The sequence below is a fragment of the Anas acuta genome, chromosome Z (assembly GCF_963932015.1).
Source record: "Anas acuta chromosome Z, bAnaAcu1.1, whole genome shotgun sequence".
In the NCBI taxonomy this organism is placed as follows: Eukaryota; Metazoa; Chordata; class Aves; order Anseriformes; family Anatidae; genus Anas; species Anas acuta.
This window is the reverse complement of record NC_089017.1, coordinates 58,247,953-58,271,298: the sequence shown is the minus strand read 5'-3', so window position 1 is coordinate 58,271,298 and position 23,346 is coordinate 58,247,953. Positions and strand designations below refer to the sequence as shown.

At 34.3% G+C, this 23,346-nt stretch overlaps 1 long non-coding RNA gene across 3 annotated transcripts in view; it reads left to right on the top strand.

Moving 5' to 3' along the window:
• LOC137848485 (uncharacterized) overlaps positions 1-22,016 on the top strand; it is a 61,865-nt gene extending 39,849 nt beyond the window's left edge. The window contains exons 2-5 of one of the 3 annotated variants that reach the window (XR_011091385.1): positions 3,218-3,345; positions 3,521-3,710; positions 4,472-4,574; positions 17,848-22,016. This is a non-coding gene — a long non-coding RNA (uncharacterized lncRNA). Of the gene's footprint in view, positions 1-2,650; positions 3,346-3,502; positions 3,711-4,471; positions 4,575-17,847 lie in introns of those variants that run through there. The other 2 variants (XR_011091384.1, XR_011091383.1) reach the window with 2 other exon arrangements.
• Positions 22,017-23,346: the final 1,330 nt, after the last annotated feature.

Here is a 23,346-nt window from a genome sequence, read left to right as displayed (position 1 = left end):
ACTATTCCAAAGATTTGCTGTCAGGCTGCTCATGTAAAATATATTTTGAATATAGTAAAACATATTAAAGCCTCTTTATAAAAATGTTTCAATGCAAATAATCATGGAATGTTTCATTTAAAAGCCAAAAAAAAAAAAAATCACATTGAAATTGTCATTTCAACAATTGTCAATTCAATAATTTCAAGGTAAGTTACTTTACCTATCAAGGTAAAGTAATAACAATTGACTTAGATACCCATTTTCTGTCCTGTTACCAAAAGCTGATACTCTCAAAGGAATCATTATCAAAAAAATAGTGTAAGAAAAATCAATATGTCAAAATTGCATACAAGACTGGTATTCAGAGACTAATGAAATATCTTTGTATCAATAACTTCCAACAATAACTTCCAATAAATACAGAATTAATCAGCTGAATTCATCAGGTAGCAACTAGGTGTTATTTAGGTTTCAATGGACAAGAACAGGAGAGCCAAGAGTATATCACCATAAGAATAATATTCTACAATATGTTCAGCAAAGGTTTGCACCACCCCACGAGTATTAGTATAACTAAATAAAAGAACACAACCAAAGAACAAGATATGAGGACAGGGAGAGAGTGATGGAAAAATTGTCTGTCTTACCAAAAAGTAAGAATAAGGTTTTGTTCTCAAGAAGTAAAGATACAAAATTTGGACATTCTGCTCCATCCTTCCTGATGATATGGAACAACAAAACATGTTTCCATTTCTTCCAGGGAGAACAGCGAGTGTCATTTCCAAATTTCAGGTCAACGGTACATAAAAATTTACAGTGGACCAGACATCATGACACAGAACTCGTCATGCCAGTCTTTGGTCAGGTTTCATTAGAACACATTGAATTACTTCTCTCAGTTTTGGAGGACCAAAGGGCAGGAATAGTCAGGTTTGAGGACTCTGCTCAAACTACATTCCACTACATTCTACTTCATAAGGGCCTATTCATACAACTTATGGTCATTTACAACCATTTACAACCATTTACTCAGGTCATTTACATCACTGACTTTTTTTTTTTCATGTTTTGAAGATGAAAAAGATCAGTTGGGATAACTTGGTCTGAGTCTGCCACTAAAAGCTACTAAGGATTTTTTTGATTGTTCCACAAGCTGGATTTTTATTCTGATAATATTCATTAGAGAGGCTTCTAGTTAGTACTGTCAGACAGTTTTTCCCTTTGAGATTGACAGGAAAGTTTTGCATGCATGAGATATTAAAATACTTCTAGCAAAATATAACTACATTTATTTCAATTTCAACAAACCTCACCTGCCTCCTATTTTGAAATAGTAGTTGTGCTACTATTTCAAAAGAATTAAATGAAGGTTATCATATTTTTGTTTCATTTGCCAATGGATCTTCCTTTTAGCAAAGCAGTTATGTTTTCGTATTTTCTAACACCTTCACTCCCTTTCCTTGCCCTCTTCCTCCTCCTCCTCCCACCCCCAACAAAAAAGAACAAAACAAAACAAAGCACAAACACCAACAAACCTGCAGAAAGAAAGAGGAGCAAATCAACAGCTTGATTAGGTATTTCTCCTTCTGACAATTTCTTTGGAGATATTAAAAAGGCATCTGTACATGGTCTTGGAAAAACTGCTTTCTGCTTGAGGAAGGGGGTCAAAATTTACGACCTCAAAAAGTCCCTTCAACCTCAACTGTTTTTGTGAGTCTGTATATCACTTCAGCATATGGGTCACTCAATGGCTCACCTATGTGAGAATTAAAGAAAAGGCCATGTAGCTCTAACATAGAAAAGAGCCTATCTGGAGAAAACATAAAGAGAACGCTGTCAGTTCCATCAGGACAGACAGATCAGAGTTGTGACCAGCAGAGTGATAATGCAACAAAGGAAGTGTGGATGGAACAGGACTACCTTAGACAAGATGTGTAAAGTTTATCACTCAGGATTGTTTTTAAGATGTTTCATCTATTTTCTTTCTTCTGTTCTGTGCTATAAAGTCTGCTGAATTGTAACAAAGTGAAGTTGAGGATTATAGGAGAAATACCTTGGCTATCAGAGGGGAGTGGGGGTGATACAATTACTGATGAAGTCCACAAAGCTGCAGTTATCTTCCCTATTCAGGTTCATCATTTCTCCTAATAAGGTTTCATATATTAGATTTCTCTTTATGATTTTGTTTTCTCATCCATTTATGTGGAATTTGACAAAACACTGGGATAACTATTAAATAAGTCAGTGTTCAGTACAGTTTGTTAAAAAACAAACAAAAAAATTAAGCCTCTTTTCAGTTCACAGTATGCATATGATACCTTTATACAGCAGTGTGTAATCACAAAGAAAAATCTTGACTTCTTTGTATTTCTTATTTTGCCGCAGTTTCTCGTGTCATTGTCATGCCCCAATTAAGACAGAAATCTGGGATTGAAGATATATGTTTTTCCCCTTTTTCTCTGGCAAGCTAAAACAGGAAATGCTATGGTATTTATACCATAATTCAAATTATTCTCTTCACAGAATTGTGATTTTTAAACATTATAAACAAACAAACAAACAAACAAATAAATAAATAAATAAATAGAGTGTTTTTTGCTCAGATTAGGTCTGTGTCTTTGAAAAACACTGTGTTAGAATGTTAATTGAGTTTGACATAAGCATGGATATAAAATGCATCATGCCACTCAACTTACCAGCAGTGAAACTGATTACCAATTATAATCATTCTCTGCATGGTGACAGCATACCAAGATGGAGATGTTGAATATTTCAGTTTGCAATATTATCTGGGTTGTTTAAAGTACTGACTACGTGTCCTGAAACCAATAGAGGTAATTGGTATGCATGTAAGAGCTGGCAGTCTGAGCACATCACTTATTTATAGAGTCTTTTGATGTAACTCTGTGGAAAAAAATGTTAATAAAACATGGTTCAAAGGAAAATTTACACTCACCATTATAATATGACATAAAGTACAAATTATTGTACCTAAATAACTGTTTTCTAGTGAATAGTATTCTTTTTTCCTTTTATTGAACTAGTCCACTGAAACCTAACAGAAAGGGGGAGGGGAACACAAAGAACAAGAAGGCTATTAGCTCTTTTCATTTTCTGATCCAGCTATCTGGAAATTAAGATACATACACAAGACAGGGAGTGGAAAATCACCGGGTGTGTCATTGCTTTCATAACCTTCTTATTTGCTCCACAAATTGGTTTATGGTCCTCTTAGGGCATGTTCATCAACAGACTCCATGTCAACAATTGATATGAAGCTTCAAATGGACCAGAAAACAGGATACAGGAGGAAACAAGGTGACCTTAGCTGAAAGGCAGCAAGACACTTATATTAGCCATCATGTAAGTACTTATTTGGCAAGGACACCAGTAATCTTAATTTCTCTACAAACAGGATGACAAATATAAAATTTTGGTATAATATTAATAGATTTTTTTTCCTGTTTCTTTCTCTCTCTCTCTTTTTTTTTTTTTTCTTTTTTTTTTTTCCTCTGAACAGATCAGAAACCTTATGCAGAATCAAACTGTGTATCAGAGGCAAGAAAAACATAGAGCTTCTGGTTAACAAATAAGGAGGAAAGAAATACAACATTAACAAGAACTGGTAAAAAGCAACTTCATTAGTTGCAAAATTCTTCGAGAGAGGGAAAACTTTAAAACTGAAGACAAATGAAAAGAACAAAGTTAGAGAGACTAGACTATTTCAGGTGAACAAAATATTATTATACCATAAACCAAAATATTATTATACCATATACTAAGAAATTTCTCATTTTCATTAATGACTGAATTCCTATGTTAGTAACCGTGTGGTGGCAAATTAAAGTTGACCAAATGCTGACTATTGTAATTTCATTGAACATTGTCATTTCTTGCTTTTAAGTGTTTCACTGTGTCACCTCAATGAGCTGGACATGGGCTTTTAAAGAACTATTTGTATTTCATGTAATTTCAACTGCATATTAATGATACCTTTTGGTCTTTAATCCTTACCCCATGACACCTGCCCATCATGGAAATGAAAACTCCCCACAAATCCAGAGACTGTTCAATAACATCTAAAAAGATCCTAGCACCTCATAGATCTTTCCTTACAGAGAAACAGGTGCCAGAAAAAAATATATTAAAAAAAATAATAATAATTAAAATCCACGCAATGAGTGAGTTCATATAAGTAACTTCCACACCCAGATAGTTTAATTAAAGTAATTTTAAACCTTCACTTTTGCCATGGAAGGTTACACCTATCCATCAAATATATTTTTTGATCTTGTGACTCATCTGTGGAACTGCAATCATGCATCTTGATTCCATTTTAGCACAATGGAATACCTGATATTACTTTTCTACTCTACTTTAATATTTAAAGAGGTTGAAATGAAATGTGTATTTACAAGCACATCCTCTTGAGACCATAATTTTGCTGAAGCAATATTTAATTACTTATAGCATATTTGTATGATTACAGCATGAAGAGGAATATTGGCAGTGAAACATGGGTAAGGTCAAGTTCCCTGCAGGTTGACTGATATTGAGATTGTAAATCCAGAAGAAAATACCATTGATACAAGGTGAGTAGAATAAATAAATAAATAAATTTGCTGAATTTTATGTGTTGCTGGGCTAACCAAAATCATATTTTATTCATGAAGAACATAGTATAATGTTTGAATGTAAAGCATTTTTTCCCTGGTGTCAAAGTACTTGATGTCAAGACAGAGTAGAAAGGAAGAACATAGGAGTGCACATACACAGACACACAATAGCTTTTTGGAACTCTATTACAGGATCAAGCACACTACTAATAAAGAAATTCACACAACATGAGGAAGTAGGGCCTGATGAACAGTGTAAGACAAGTGAGTAAGCAGCCTGTTTGCAACCAAACTACATGTGTAGAGCCTGACTTTGGCAAGAAAAGCTCCAGGCTTATACATGGAAGTCATCTTTTCCAAAGACTATTTTGAAAGGTTGCTCTGCAGGAGGTGGGCATAGATCAGTCAATAGGACTTAGACCTGCGTAACAGCAGCTGCTGTAGGAGCTAGCTGTAGAGGGACTACTTGTTACATTGATGGAGCACTGAAGTTAGGCCATTATCCACTTATGCGTTTCTAATCAGAGTAGTCAAAATTTATGAGTAATAGCATTTTTTTTTAAGAGCTGAAGTGAAATAAAGTTTAAATTCAGTGTAAAATTCTGATTGATCTGTGCAAGGAATGACATTAGATACACTGCTGGTACCTGTAATGAAACTCAAGACACACAGTATGGTAACTCATTAATAACATGTATGATTAACACCTGTAAAGAAAACCCATGTGATACAAAAATTGCTGTTGATATTTTGGTTTCTAATCCTCTTCAATCAACATGAAGACTGCCTTTTATGGCTCATAGGGGCTGAGATCTGGCCTTACTTGCTCTCTTTAAATTCACTCCACCAACTCTTTTCTCCAGCCTGGTAGCCTGTTTGTCACCGAGACTCTAACTAGAGCCCATGGCAGTGGTTTCACTGCTGCCTCCCTGAAGTATGCACATTTTCTGCAAGCCAGCTAAGGGTGGGTGCTGGGCTGTAATTACACTGATGTTACTTAGATCCAACATAGCACTTGTGGGTGAGGAAGGGCAGGCTTAGTATAACCCCCAGCTGCAGCCCAGCATGGCTAGTTTTGGGTGCAGCAGCAGAGCAGTCAATCTCTTCTAAAAACCTTGGAATCCATTGAGTCCACTGCATGGTTTTCATGGGTGCCAAATTTTAAGGCTGAAACCATTCCTTGCATATCATCAAGGATGCAGCTGTCAGGAGGGGAAAATTAGTTTGACTTATCCTCAGAGAATGTTACACTAATTCAGGAAGTGCACACAAAGGACATAAGAAACAAACATCAATTAGCAGAAGAAACATGAAAAATATCTTTCAGCATCTGCCCTGCCCTTTATTATTATTCCAAGTACATTCATCCTCTCAGCCTGCTTCATTATTAGCAAATTGTAAAATAAAAACTGAGTATTTTTATCTTCCCAATAAAAACACTGAATCTCATTTCCTTTGCAGGAAGATTTCCATGACTGGCACAAAGAGAAGTATCCTGCAGTATATATTGCAGTCACCCTATTCACAAAAAAAAAAAAAAAAAAAAAAAAGTCTTTAAAAGAACAGAAATGACCTTTCTGATTTGTAGAAAAAAAGACATGTTAATAATGAAATGACTGTGGCGTCTTTATGAAGGCATCATGTTTTCAGTTAAATACTGAAAAAACATAAACTATTGATTGAACTGCTATAAGAGCAAAGATCATAAGAAGAAAATACATGTTGAAAGAGATTCTTTTGTTTCAGATTTAAAAAGTGTGTTTACTACACTTATTAGCATATTAGTGTTAATTGAAAAACATTAGAGTTTCAGAGGCTGCACATTATATGAGAAGGAAGAAAAGATGATATTTCTGGAAAACCTTCATCTCAGAATCTATTTCACTTTCATTGCTTCATCTACAGATACACACATGGTATCAAGAAAGCAGAGGTCATGTCTACAATGCTCCCCAAATCAGAAGTGGTTGTGAGTCTTTGCTTGTGGTCTTACAGATGCTTTGCAGCTTGCATGAGGAGGTCAGCAAGCAGGGAATCACTTATAGAATCACAGAATCATAGCATAGTTTGGGTTGCAAGGGATCTTCTAGTTCAAACTCCTGTGCCTTGGGCAAGGACACCTTCCACTAGGCCAGGTTTCCCAAAGCCCCATCCAGCCTGGTCATGAACACTTTCAAGGATGGGGCATCCACAGCTTCTCTATGCAACCTGTTCTAATGCCTCACCTCCCTTAGTGTGAAGAATTTCTTCCATATATCTAATCTAAATCTACCTACTTTTAGTTTAAAGCTATTCCTCCTTGTTCTATAACTACATTTCCTGACACAGAATCCCTTCTCAGCTTTCCTGTAGGCCTCTTTTAGATACTGGAAGGCCACTGTAAGGTCTTCCCAGAGCCTTCTCTTTTCCAGGCTGAACAACTCCAACTACCTCAGCCTGTCTTCATAGGAGAGGTGCTCTAGCCCTCTGATCATCTTTGTGGCCCTCCTCTGGACTTCCTCTGGACTTTTTCTAACACTTTCATGTCCTTCTTCTGCTGGAGGTCCCAGAGATAAATGCACAGGTGCAAGGTGGGTCTCACAAGAGCAAAGGGGGATCACCTCCCTTGCCCTGATGGACGTGCTTTTTTTTGATGCAGCTCAGTATACAGTTGGCTTTCTGGGCTGAAAGAACACATTACACGCTTATGTAGAGCTTCTCAACAACCAACATACCTAGGTTATTTCCATCAGGGTTGATCTCAATCCATTCTCTGCCCAGCCTGGATTTGTGTTTAGAATTGCCTCAGTCCAGATGAAGGACCTTGAACTTGGCCTTGTTGTGCCTCATGAAGTTCACATGGGTCCACCTCTCAAGCTTGTCCAGGTCCCTCTGGATTACATCCTTTCCCTCCAGCATGTTGACCACACCACACAGCTTGTTGTCATCAGCAAACTTGCTGAGGGTGCGCTCAGTCCCACTGTCCATGTCACCTACAGAGATATTAAACAGCTCCAGTCCCAGTATTGACTCCTGAGGACCCCCATTTATTACTGATCTCTGCTTGGATATTGAGCCATTGACCACAACTCTTTGAGTTCAGCCATACAGCTAATTCCTTACCCACCAAGTGGTCCATCTGTCAACTCCAACTCTCCAATATGAGACAAGGAAATCATGGGGGACATTGTAAAAGTATCGGTCACTTGCAGGCTTGCTGCCTCTGTGGACAGAGAATTTATTTTTTATTTTTCCCTCCTACATGGACTTCTAATGTCCTTCAAAACATGTTGGAGAAAGAGATGAAAATTTGGTCACTCTTCACACCATATCTAACTACATCCTTCATCTACTTCCAATGTCTTTTCTTTATGGGGATTGGGAAAACTTTCACATTTTAGAGAAACGGGGAAGAAAGCACAAAATGGAATTAATGTACAATTTTCAGAACTTTATTAACCTTTTGAGTGATCATGCTGAGACTAGCAACTAGTCTCTTTTGGATGACAGCTCCGTGTTTGGACTCCTTACTCCTGATGTCCTAATTGACAAAACAAAACAAAACAAAACAAAACAAAACAAAACAAAACAAAACAAACAAACAAAAAAAAACGTTTCAAGAAAGCTGTCTTGTAACCATTCTCTTCTGACAGATCTGGTCATTTTCCATTGTACTATACATTGTGTTTACATTCAGAATCATTGTAGGTAATCTGGGTATAGGTTTAGGTGTATCTGTCGTGAAGTATCTCTTTTCTCTATTGATTGTACAAATCTTTGTTCTCTTACACAAGGATCATTTTAACACTGAGCTGTTATAGAGCAAGACATAACAGACAATATGCACCCCTGAGTAAACAATTTAACTTTAGGTAGAGAAATGAATTTTAGCCTATCTCCTTCCATAAGCTGAAAATAAAAATGATAATGAATTGGTAAAATATATAATATATATTATTACATATTATATATATATATATATATATATATATATATATATGTGTGTGTATATATGTATATATATATATATAAATAATATATATTATTATTATTTTACCAATATAATATATATATTATATTGGTAAATATTATATATAATATATATTATATTATATTGGTAAATATTATATATATTATTATTATTTTACCTATATATATATATATATATATATTATATTATATTATATATTATATATATAATATTATATAATATATATATATATATTATATATATTATATATATAACAATATTGGTTGTAAAGGATTTTAATTTTAGAGATGAGCTTTCAATTACATCATTATAAATCGTGAAAATGAATTGAGACATTTTCAGGAGCACAGCCTTCTGAAAAATCAGCTCTCATTCTTTCAAATGTTTTGAATAAAAACTAAGGTAACACAAATGTTTAAATAGATAGCTCAGTGATATGTCTTTTTTTCTTTAATAATCACAGTTATTAAAGAAACCACTCTATTTTTTATTGTGTTTTAAATGGGCACAGAGAATTAGAGTCTGATAATGACCTTTGTACATCATGCTGCAAATTGATTTTGATGACCTTTCACTCTAAGATAATTAGGCTTCATGCACATTCATCTTGCTCCCACAGCACTGAGACTGCACTGGGTCCTCCAAATTCCCACCTCTCATGCATTTTGCCTCTTGCTCTCTGTTGCTGATTTGTCACTGTTGGAGAACATTTTATTTATTTTCAAGAATTGCAGTTTATCTGCTGCTTAGATGTCAGTTCTTATGCAGTTCTTTATGTCAAATTTGGTGTGAAAATAACACACTTAGCACTAGTTTTTTCTCTTTTCATAATGGAAGGTTAAAAAGATCAAATCATAATGACAAATAGTTTCTTAGTCACTTCTGTGCCTACCTTATATTTATTTTTGCCTCTAAGATAAACCTAAATAGATGGTTTGTTGACTCTCAGCCTAAATCTTTATTTATTTCTCCACAAGCTCTATGTGCTTAATACCATAATTTCTGCAAAAAAATACCATGATATCCTAGGGAAGTTTTGTTTTTTTGTTTGTTTTTTTTTTTTTTTTTTCTAGCAGGAAACAAAACAAAACAAAAATACACCAAAACAAACAAACCACAAATGTAAATAATACACTAATAAATTAAGAATCTATTTTTATTGAAATGTAATGACTAAAAGACAAAAAAGTAATGCACCCTACCAACAGAACATATTGAAATAGTCTAATCTATCTAATAATCTAATCTATCTTTAATAGAACATTTTTCCTTTGGCATCAGATGCTCTAAATATAAATATCATATAGCGAAGCATATTTTTTACTTCAGAATATATAATGTATCCATACTATATCCCCAGTGTATTCTGTGAACTATCAGAAACTTTCTGAATATGAACTGGTAAAAATCACATTTTTAAATGTAGGTATCCTAAAATGTAAAATATATTAAGTCTTACAGTAGAAAATGATGATAGATTTAAGTGGTCATCTGTCTGTACACAATGACTTATTCCTAAATACATTATTATAAGCAAAATTTTTTTTCCATCTTTTGACAACAGAAATAAATCCTATGTTTCATATCTAACAAGTTAATATGTTTAACTGATGCAACAGAGTTATTTCTAACAGAGTTGTTTCTAGACTAAGAAATATCAGAAAGATACACCTGCATTGGTAATTGTAATAATTGGATTGTACAGACAAATCACCCAAAGTAAATATATTTTTTCTTTGTATGCCTGTGTTATGGGCCTGAGTGGAAGATGAGGCTCTGCAGTGCCGGAGCTCTGCAACCAAAGATAAAGGCAAAGTCCTTTAATCCAGGCTGTCACAAGCAAGTTGATATGCACGTGCAAATGAAGAGAAGACACAGACAGAGACAAATAAGCAAAAAATTAAGGAATAGTACTGTTTTGTAAAAGGGTAGAAAGTTTCAGCTCCCTGTTCAAAAAAATAATTATTATTTACTTGCCCTGATGTCAACCCCGGGCAAGTCCTATTTAACTTAAATCCAACAAGAAAAAAATTGTGTATTTCTGTGTTGAAAGAGCAGGATGTGAAGGTCTCAGCGGGTTACAAAAAATCTTAAAAACATACAAGCTTAACGGGACATTCATGTTGAGATATTTTTTATTATTAATGTTATTATTGTATTTGCCAGAAAAGGGAAAGTCCAAGAGAGGTAAAAGTCTGGAACATAGCCAGAATGTGTTTACTGTCTTATAAGCAGGACGGAAAAGAACTTTCTATGTTTCTTTCTGCGTAAGATTTACAAGGGCAAGGACTTTGTGTTCTCCTTTATTCTGTACATCTTTAAACACAATGTCAGTTCTTAATAAATAATAAATAAAATAATGGCTTGGAGAACATATAAAAAGAAGAGTAGGGAGGACATACTAAATTATTCATAAATGTTCCCAACAATGTCACTTTCCAATTAAAGTGTCATCCTATCGTCTGTGTGGGTGAGACAACAACCTTCATCTCACAGAAATGTGACAGCACTAAGAGCAAAAGAATTTTGTCATATTTTAGTACCTAGTATGTGATAAAACATTTAGAACAGATTTTCAGTAGTGGATTTTTTTTTCTAAAATGTTTTGCCTGCACCACTGAAACTCCAGTCATATATGTATTATGTCTAGGCTAAAATTTGATAAAGATTTTATTTGAATTTGAGTAAAAACTCATGAACTACTTAATAATTGTCTGTTTGAACAAGTCACTATAATCAGAAATGATGTAATAATTCGTAAAAGCTACCTGCCACCCAGTTCCCCTCTATCACAGACCTACTGACTTAGGTTAAAAGGCATTATTTTTGATCTTTCTCAGAAAACCAGGAGCAGTGTGGATCCTCATATCAAGCTGTGCAGACTTGTTTATGTCCATGTCTTTGAAGACTTACTATATTCCTGCATTTATACTCCATTACATGAAAGTAAAGCCTGAGTTATCTCACTAATCTTCATACAGTTGTTGTCATTTGTCTTCTGCTTCAGACAGAGCTGTGAATATTCTACATAATATGTGCATATTCTACATAATATGGGGCTGTATTTTCCATATCTTTCCCTCTTAGTGTTTTCCTAGGTTCCTACAAAGACAGTGAGCAATAGAGTGAGAAGGAAAGAAAAACAGGTGAAAAATGTGTCTATTCTTCCATACCTGAGGAAATTATTCAGAGGTATAGGTTATTGCTCTTCTCCAGTGCTTCTCTTCTGAGCCTTGTAGCATTAACTATGGTTCTCAGAATTACAGCACTGGGAGCCAGGAAGCAGTATTACAATAAACAGTGAGATTCATTGCAATAAATAGTAGGTTTCTAGCTATCAGAGCCACAAAATTTGAAACACTAAACTCTGGAAGACTGAAATACAGAAAACAAAACAGAGCAGCTTGAAATGTATATTGTTAAATTTCATGATTCCTAAACACATCTCCTGACCTGCATGGAGATGACATATAGTTTGTGCTGTTAAGGAAGATTTCTAAGGTTCATCAGACTTCAGGCAAAACTCCATGTGACCTCGCTTATAGGTCCTGGTGAAGCAAGAATGTACTGAGAGAAAACTCAGTTTTTCTTACTCCATAAGAAAAGCTATTATTCTGAATTCTATTCTGAATTCTATTCAGAAAACTTGGAAATAAACACCGGTGATTTTGTCCTGCAACAGCTTTTTTTTTTTTTTTTTTTTTTTTTGCTTTTCTTTGTTTCAGAGATCTGAACTATGGTATAAAATTTCATAGCAGTAATGCTGTGCTGATCTTAATTTCCCACACATTACAGAGATATCTCATCTTCATGTAATTGATTTGTTCATTACATAAACAAATAAATCAAGGTCTAAGTATCCAGGTGAGGAAATATCACTAATTTCAGTTTGATTTAATGGGTAATAGGCATGAAACAATCTGTTGGCAAACTTCAAGGACCTGATTTTTTATTTATTTTTACAGCTGAAGCTAATAGTGGGTTTTCAGCATATGGCAGATGAATATAATATTCTGTGAAGAACACCAATACACATAATATTACCTTGATCCTACTTTTTATTTACAGCTGAGCTGGTGCGCAAACCTTTGAGCTGGCTTCTTAGGGCATACTGCACAATCACTTTCATGTCAGCAAGCTTTGGCTTGATAAATTAAAACACAAAAATGCTGGGTAAAGCACTGCAGACCTGCACTATTCATTTTGCAGCAATTTTCACAAGGCGGCCTCAAGAATGACCTGCTATCTTCCTCTTCTCCTTATCATTTTCCCATCTGGAAAAGTCTGAGCCATGTGGTACACCAGGGACTAAGTGGTCTGAGACTGCTGCATTCAAAGACCATTAACAATCATAATTCTTAAAACCACCACCCTCCTGCAGACAAGGTTAATAGTAGTCTATAGAACAGGTAGGGAGGTCAGGTGTTAACTTTTACTAAAATAAATACGAAGTGAATTGTTTGATTTTCTTTGTTACATCAAACATAAACCATAAATAGCAGTTTTTAGAGGCTGCTACTGAAAGTTACTATTGAAAACATGGAATTTTAAATCTTTAGGACCTTAGTGGAAGGGGAAGACACCCTTTGCATACATATCTTTTGGATTAGGTTATTCATTTCTTCTTCTGAAACTGAAAGACATCTGTATTTTCACAGAGGCAGGCAAGTATAGTTAATATAGCAATTATCTTGGAAGAATAACACAAGGTGTTAAAATCCCCCCAAACTGGAAAATGTTTCATTTTCAATGGAGAGGGACAAATCTGAAATAGACACTTATTAATAACATCAACTAGCTGTCAGTCAGTTCAAAGCCATAAAGAGAAAAATATCCATGCAGAAATTAAAAATAATGTCAATTTTTTAAGATCTATTTTCCCAATTAGAATTTGATTCCTAAATGAAATTCAAAAAAGTTATATGACAGAAAATAAAATGTTGGGGTTACATAGTGTGGGGTAGGCAAAAAGGTGATATCACTAATGACAATTTTCTACAATGTTATATGATCTAAAAGAATAAGAAAAAAAGACTGGAACTGATGTCTGTAAAAGAGAGACATTAATTAGCATCTAAGGAACTGATAATAATTCGCTAGAGTGAATCTATGAAAACAGGAAAAAATAGTTTGTCTTAATGGTAAAAACATACACTGCCTATTACCAAGTAATTATAACTGCTATTATTTGCTAGGTTAATAAAAACACTTATGATATTTCCACTAGTACATTAGATAGATCTATAGTTATGCTTGCAGACATGCATACGCACAGAAACATACACATATTCTACTTCAGAAGAATGTCAAATATCAATGCTAAAACAAAATATTCCACCTGACAGCCCACATATTGTGGTGAACTGAAGATGTTGGTAAATTTGAAAAGTTTGTTCACAAGAAAATATTAGGATTTGAGTGTTTAAAGTATTTTAAACAGGAACAATTTTTTCAAATTTTTTTTACCTTATGAAATGGAGGAAAATTAAATATATATATATATATTGCTTCAATCCATATTTATTTGTAACACTAGTATTTTTCATTGCATTCTACACTCCTCAGTAGAAGATCATACCAGAGATTCTACACTCCTCAGTAAAAGATCATACCAGAGATTCCGGATTAGTGAACTCTGTCAATATATTCTTGGTAAATTTTTTGCAAATTTTAGGCCCTTTTTTGAAACTTCTTGCCTCCTCCTTTTTCCTGAAGTCCTGAATTGTCCAGTGAATTGTTAAGGTGTTATGGAGCCTTTCACTCTGTGTCACTAGTTTGATTCAAGTGATATAGTTTGATTCAAGTCAGCAGTGAACCAAGAGTCATTACCATCTGAGGATGGCTTTATGTTCTTTTATAATTAGTTGGTGGCTTCAGACAGCTTCCTTTGAGGCACAGGTGATAAGCACCTTCACAACTGATAATTGTATGATTCAATATTAGATGAGAAAGATGAATTTCTGACCCATAGAGCAATCTCTCCAAGTCAGAGAACAGGGATGCTCAGGCTGTATTAAAATATCTACAAATTATGGATTATTTTTTTTCTTTGTGTAGAAAGTAATTTGTTTTCCAGAGCTATTAATCTCTGTTCTATTTTAAAAGTACCAGAATGAAATAAAAGTGAAGAATTTATTGGAGTCTATAGTCAACTTGTCAGTAAGAAAACTCTTTTCGTCTGATAATGAAACTCTACCCAATTATGAAAAGACACCTAATGACTGAGAGGTTTGCCTTTCTATCAGTGGTCATTCTTAAGCTAGACTTTTCTATATTTTTATATTATCCTCATATACATAGTATTAGATGTTCTGGATAATTTCCTGTCCTTATCCCATGTTTTACAATTAATACTCTTTGATCTATACTCTTCATAGTAACATATAGAATCATAGAATAATAGAATCATTAAGGATGGAAAAGACATCCAAGGTCATCTGGTCAACCATCCCTCAGCCACCAATATTAACCACTAAACCACGTCCCTAATCTAAAAAAATAACTGACTTCATCTTAATCTCATTTCATCAAGGGTTATCTGTCAAAATACTCAAATTAACTTAATAAAGAAATCACAGTTTTACCAAACAAGAAAACTGCTTTCTTATGTAGTAACACAATTCGCCTGAGCTTGGTGAAACTTACACTATTATTTCTCTAAAATAACATAATGGATGACTTTCCTAATTGTTTTCTTCAGCTTTCCATTCTACTCCTCCCTCTTTTATATATTTATATTTTTAAAAAATCAGTATCTATTTAACATGCTCCATTGAAAACATGTAATATGTATATATTTTGCACATAAGATTCTGCATATTGCAAAATTAACTCATTGCTGATTTTGACATGAGTAGCTATAGATTCAACTGATCAACCAGTGATCCAGTGCTCTTATTGATTGAAAAAACAAAACTATTAACTGAAGTAATTCAGAATAAATGTGAAGGTTCTTATTCTGCAGAACACCTATGTATATAAGTAGTTTTACACGTGTGAGTTATTTCATTGCTTTTAATATATAATCCTAACATCAAACATCAAGCCTTAATTTAATGATTAAACTTTATTATTATTATTATTATTATTATTATTATTATTATTATTATTATTATTATTATTATTATTATTATTATTATTATTATTATTATTATTTTAACTCTGAATTTGTTTGCTCTGATAGCTTAACCGAGAATTTAACTAACTCTTTGGATATGATGGGAAAAGCACACAGTCCATGACACTGTTGATATCTTTGTACAAAGTTCTGCTTATAAAACTGGAGCATATAAAACAAAGTACATTGAAAATCCTTACAGTTCATGTTAAAATTTGAGTTTACTGAAAAAATGAACAAATCCTTTTTGGTATAAGATGTTCTAATTGAATGTGTGTTCTAACTGAATGACAGGAGGTGATGCAATAATATATTTTAAAAAATAATAATATATATTTGTACATATATATATATTTAAGTGATCCAGTGAATCAATTTGAAAATGTAGTTAAAAAACAGGCAATGGAAAGGAGAGGATGTCTCATGTGCAGACTGAATTTTGCCCTCTGGAGAAATCCCAATGACCACACAGTTCAAAACCCATTACGGTTGTTTCACAACCAAACATTTGATGCACTGATCAGTGTCAAGAGTGGAGGTAGGGAATAGACACAAAATGAGACTGAGAAGTCTTGATGGTGCCGGCTGCTGTCTACGCTTGGCTCAAAGATGAGATTATTAAAAAAAAAAATAAAACAAGACAATAACAAACCACCAGAAAAAAAAAAAAAAAAAAAAAGATAATAACAAAACAAACAAACAAACAAACTAAAGAGCAAGAGAAAAACAAGTAAGAAAAAAAAAGTTAGAAAATAGGACAGACGTTAAAATATTTCTCCTTCCATATAAGAACTTTCCTCTTTCAGCTGCTCAATTCTCATTATTCTCATTTATTCCTTATTAATAAATCAAATTATCAGAGCAGTCTTGTAGACATCAGCTATGGGCTTCCCAAGGGAAAGTTAAAGTCTTTTTACCTCCTTGAAGAAATAAAAAATATTGTCTTTAATTATTATTATTTCTGTTTTTTTTTGTTGTTTTTGTTTTTGTCTCATTAGCTTTTTGGGGTGATACTGCTGTTCATTCTTTCTGCTCAGAAGCAGAAAGAATAATAAATTGAAGGCTTTCTATAGAAGAGTAGAATGAATGTATATTGTTAATGAATCAGAGAGATTTATTGTTCTTAACATAAACATCTGGGAAGCAGGCACAGAAGCCTGGAAAATATTATGAAATGACTAATATTAACACGAAAAAGAAACTTCCCACTAAAACTTGTTGTGGCTAATGATTTAAAACACTACTTACTATTTAAGTGCTGCTGTCCCTAGAACCCATATATTTTAAAACCTAGGACATTTAGTGGAACATAGTTCTCCTTTTGGAAGCTCTTATTAAATACTTCATGTTAAACACTGATGTCAAAGGTTAAGAAAACACCCCACAAACTGAGTAAACTATGTATTTAAGTAGTCTTCTTTAAATTATTAATTTATGTTCACACTGATAATAGATCTTTGCTTCACATTTGGTAAAACTACTCTAAACTATCAAAGTTAGGCTGCATCAAATGAGCTTTAATGGATAATTTAAAAAATTGAGCACTTGTAAAATGAGAGGAGTAAATAGTGCAAAGTGTGATTAGATTCAAGAGATAAAACAAACTCACAGCTGCATCTCACCAGTCTAAGATTTACAGTTGTGACTGCTCATTGTTTTCACTTCTTATGTAGTGTGGTGTCTGTATCTAAGAAAGCTAGAGACAAGGAGTATTATACATTCACTGATATCAGGAAGAAGGTATGTTATAAAATGAAAACTAACTAAAATCTTTGTTGCAATCTATAACTGAAATAGAGTATTTCTATATGGCTTACATTACTTAAATTCACATTCTTTCTTATTTATTTATTTATTTTTATATATATGCCTGTGGTACTGTGGGATTTGGCTGGAATGTAAATACCATACAGTTTAGCTGTTCTCACCTTCTTTAATGTCAATTAAAATTTTATTCTGTCATTGAAATCTAAGTGAGCTTTAAACTTTTTGAAAATTTGGGAATTTATTTCAAAACAAACCTCCATTCAATTTAACTGCCTCTGGTAATGATGAAAAAGTAATTTATTAGCTGATCTAATGTCTCTTAGTTGAGGTTACACAAGCCAGATGAAACTCTGAAAGAGCAAGCAATCAAATTTATAGTGAAATTTACCCTATAGGACGAGATGGACCACTGGAGCTTTCCTTTAACCACTGTCAAGCTCAACACTGACTAGAGACACTTCCAAAGCTCTATACACACTTGGAAATGTGACCTGTCCTCAACTGGCAGAGTGACATTACATGCACAATGCTTTTGTAGGATCTCTGGTACAAGAGCTGGGAGGAACTTAGGGGCCAGAATATAATGGTCTCCAACTACCCTGCTTGGCAAAATTTTGCCAGGCAACTGCTACAGCAGAAATTCTACATTTAAAAAAGTCCTCATAATGTATGACCTGTTCACAAATTTGTTATACAAATTTATAGGGTATTCGTAGCACTTAAGCCCATCGTTTACCAGACCAAGAGATTCAGTGCAGCTGGGTTCAATCCTGTGGTTCACATTCAGTGGAGGTTCTTTTGATGAAGTGGTAGCCTCTCATCTTGAAATGACATTACATATCACTCATCACTATCTGTCAGAAGTTATATCAGTATAAGTAACAGCTGTTGCATCTTCTGGATGAAAAGTCTCAATGTTTACCTTTAAAATGTCAACCCTTCTGCACAACCAGCATTCACAGACCTGTTTATCAGTTTGTTCCCAGCAGACCTAGAGGTGTGTTCAGAATAAATAAGAACAGGACAATTTAAATACAAGGAAGAAGCTGTTGTCAAAATCATATGCAGGTTTTACTTCACAGGCCAGTTCTCAAAGGAATCCTTCCTGCAACAATAACACATGACTATGATCTACCATTTACTTGGAAAGGACTGACATAATTTTGATAACAGACCTCTACTGAGATTTAAAGATGTCAGAGTTTCTCTTCTTACATGACTGCAAAGAAACAGGAGATCAAAAGAGTGGGATGGACATTGCAGTTGACACTCTGCCCAGCATTTAATGGACTGTTATTCAAAGAGTACTACGTGTAACCCATGGTGAAAATCCGGATTCCATGCTAATCCTCAGTGACAGTCATCAAGATGTCTGACATCTCCAGATAGCAATGATGCAGGGGAGGAAAGGTAAGGCTTTGGTTCTCCATGGCCACCATAAAACTCAAACTCTGTATTGAAACAAGTTTTAAATAAACCAATACACATTTATATTTTTTTCCCCACGTGGAGTGTATTGCATGTTTCTGAATTTAAGAGCTTAGAAATTTACTTGTGCAACTGTATAAATGATAGGTTGACTTTGCCTACTTAGGGCTATTGCAATAATGTTTGTAACTAGATCATGAAAAGATACAAAAGATAATCACCACAATCCTTAGCTGTAGTGGATTAACTACTTAAGAATTACTTGGAAGTCATCATCATTCTCTGGTACCGGTTCTTGTATCTATGTTTTTCCTAGATAAAATACTTTCTTACTTTGTTAACTTGTCTAGAATTGTAAGTATTGTAATTTATTTATTCAAAATAGCTTTCTAGGACTACATATTTGTTGAAGTAGGAAGCATGACATGAGAATATAGAAGTACCATTAACAGTGACTTTCACAGCATATCCACACCAGGATCCATTTCAACAGAGCTTTTAAAATCATAGGGGTGTTTGAAGGAAACAATGGGTGCAGAACCATCTTTCTCTGCTTCAGAGCCTCTCTACAGCAGGTTTCAAAGCTGGATTCCCAGAGGGACTGAAACATGTATGTAATGGATAAAATGAATAAAAAAATTTAGCTACAAATCACTTCTAAGTGGTAAGTGCATGTAGTCCATGCCTGGTGTCATGGCTTTGTCTGCAGGTAGGAGAGTAACACACATCTATTTACATATTTATTACATATACAGAGGAAAGAGAAAGATCTTAGAAGGTGTAGCAATTAGTGCCTTACTTCATAGCTGAGAAAAGCAAATAAATATTATGTGTGTCCTGTAGGTTACCTGACATGACAACTGTAAATACAGACCTTCCAATTTGGGACACAAACCTCTGGCACAGGCAGCTTCTCTTTCTACAGTGTCTCTTTTGACTCTTCTCTTGCTGAATAGGAATATAGCTTGAGACTGCCAATCCAGCACCTACTGAAAGCATAACATTCACTAAAAAAAATAAGAAAGAAAAAACATTTTTCTTTTGATTTACAGACCATGATCTGCCCCTAACTGTGCATTGTCCCTGGTAATGATCCTCCACATTAAATAAATAAATAATTAAACACACAATTAATTAATTAAATTAAATAAATAAATAAAAATAGGTAAAAAAAACAAAGCACATCTAAAACAAGTTCCTTTTTTTGTTATCATATGTGTGATATGTGTGAGCACAGACTTGATCATACAAAAGAATGAGCAGGTGGGACATGGCCAGGAAAAAAACTAACATTAAATCACATTCAATCATTGAAATTACACAATTTTACTGGCTCCTTTGGCCCTTTGTTTGGAACATTTGTGGAGGCAAATATTATTTGTAATTATCTGCAGAATAATTACAAGGGAAAAGCAGACTGTTTTCTGTCTCTCTCTGTCACAGACATCAGGAAATGGTGATGAACTTCCAGTCTTCCAGGTGTTCTTCCTAAAGATTCATTGACAAATGGACTCATTGACAAACGGTTGCACATTCCAAATGTTTTCCATCAGTAGACACCTATGATTATAATCATTCATCCTAAACTGTGGATTTATGATAAGGTATTATAATGCAAAACACAACTGAAATTTGATTTTGCTGTTGCAAAAAGAGAGGGAAAAATAGATTTTCTGAGGCAGACTGATAATTAAACTCAGGAGCACTGACAGAACAGCTGAATGCAATGGATAAGTAGTTGCTATCCTGCAATTATATGTTACAGTATTAGCAATCTCAGAAATTGTTTGCTACTCCATCAATGAATCTATCTGGATCATTGAGTTAAAGAAAAAAATCATCTAATTTCATTATGAGTCTTGGGGGTATGATGTCTGCTTTTATCTCTGCGTTAACAACGTACTTCATTTACCTCACTATCCATAGTGGGTTGTGGTTTCAAAGGAGCAGCTTTTCTACATTTACACGTAAAATACTTCAAAGCATATGATGTATGTTCACTCCACACAAGAGCTTGGTAGTGCCCAGTATACAGCATGTCACCATGCAAGTGATTTGAGAAATAATCTACTTGAAGAAAAGAACAGTTGTGCTGCTTCAGAGACACTGTTTAAACATGTTTATGGGTGGTTCACTGACAAAAATTATTTTTGCCCTACTAGAAGAGGAAGTTTATTAACAGTGGAATCCTTCTGGGAAAGAAATTTACGACATTTCACAGTATAAAACTTTTGTAGAGATAGGAGCTACACAAATGGTACAGGTATCTAGGTGGTGAATATATAAATATGTTTGTTACCTGTTATATATAACAATGTCTTTTTGATGCACAGACCATATCTAAAACAAACAAACAAACAAACAAAAAACAATACAAGAAACAATTGTAAGAGGTGTTTTATATTTTAAACAATGGAGAGAGTGAAGGGAGGGGAAGGATGCAGGAAGACAAACAAAAAAACCCACAAGCCTAATTTTTGTAAACCCTGACATTTTAGCAGGCTAGAACTGAGACCCTTTTGTAGTTGCTTCCTAATTTGTTCATTTTACACTGTCTGAGTAACTAGATCAAAAAGCAGTGTCAAATGCTCAAAGCAGTGTTTGTCAGCAGTTCTTTTTTTATTTCAAAGCATCTGAATAGAGGAAGGCTAGTACTGTATTTCCAAACAGACATAGGAAGAAGGTTCTTGTTGGCAGCCCCTTGCTGCAGAATGAATACACACCATGAGTATAGACCATTTGTCTGCTGATTACAGCAGACCCCAGGGGAGTTGATGTTAGCTCTCATTTTCGCCTCTTTCTCTCACAGTGTCTCTTTGCTCTGGCAGTCTTGCCTCCCCTCCTGCTCCTTGCCTCCATTCCTCACAGCTTTAAGTCGATCTGACTTGGCAGTGGTATATTTAAGACTGTTTTCCAAATTTAAAATCAGACTAGGATGTTTGAAATGTGTTACTTTGCCTTGAAGGTTTACACAAGAAGGGAAAAACAAAAAACAAAAAAAAACAAAACAGCTATTCTCATCTGGAATTCAGCACTGATCGTAATGAATGTATTTGGTATTCATGTGACTCTCACATGTATTTCCATAAGAGTGCTACTGTAATTTAACACTGGTACTAAAAACACTGAGGGGAGAGGGGCACTTAAAATAAAATGTCATGGAATAAATAATAAAGTATATACATCGTGTCTTTGCAGCAACTCTACAGTTGTTTTAGTACTTGATTTATAAGCTTTTTGTCCCATCCCCCTCTCATTTCCATAGAATTTTCTCAGAGAAAAGATGAGAAATATTCTTTTACTGTGCTAAATATGTGGCTTTATGATTCAGTACTCCCAGGGGCAGTGGTGATGTATGTGCTATCAAATTACATGGATTTTACACACCTATTTTCTCTAATATCCAATAAGAAATGTGTACTTACTGCAGTAACCTTGCATTACTCATGCTATAGTTCAGAGAGACAGAGCACACTGCACTAAATACATTCAGTAGTTTCCTGTCTCATTTTTTTTCCTTTCACGATATTTTAAAAGAGAAAATAAGTGTGCTGCTCTAGCAAATCATTTCCAAAGTTCCATAATTTATTTTTAAAGTAGGGTAAAAGGCCAAATTTCTGTGACAATGAACTTCAAAGCAACACTAAACCACAGCAGTGGAAAATCAGTTCTTCTGATGTAAATTTGCCCATTCTTCCACTTTTCTCTTTTTCCACACCCTGATTGTACTTGGCAGTCTTCTCTTTTTTTTTTCATGAAATAGTTGTTGCTGGAGCAACACAATAAACAAAAGCTTGTAATATTTAATTGTGGAAAAATCTATGCATATCTCTGTGTTGCTCCTATAAGCAGCCCTTCTAGAGTCAAAGGCTATCTCCACTCTTCAGTGATTCACAGACTTACAAGTTTTCTCCTCCAAAAAATTTGTCAGAGAACTCAGCTTGTCCACCCCGAAATTAGTGGAAAATGGGTGGTTCCTGCTTCTGAGTAGGAAAAAAAAAAAAAAAAGAATCATGGAGAGACCAAAGTTGGGGTGGGAACATAGACTTGAGAAAATAAGGAGGCTGGAAAATACAAAATTTCTCTGTTAAGGCAAATATCATCTTCCAGCATGAAGTTCCTGTTTCAAATGAAGAGTTTAGGAATGAAACACTGTCTCCTGAAATTACCCTAGAAAAACATACAGAGAGCTTGGGACATAAATTTACTTGTTCATTTAAGAATGGGACCTATTCACTTGCAAAAGGAAACAATTTCTTTAAAAAAAGTCCCTAATAAATTCTCTACTCAAAGAATTTGGATATCTTGGAAAGTCCCTGATGATCTCTCTTCAAATAAGGAAATTAGGAGGAGGTCATGCTGGTTGCACCAGACCTTTTTCTGGAACCTTCCAGAAACATGACTTGCCACTGATTTACATGGAAGTGTCTTAAGGAGTCTCACTGGAGACAGTACTTGAATGTATG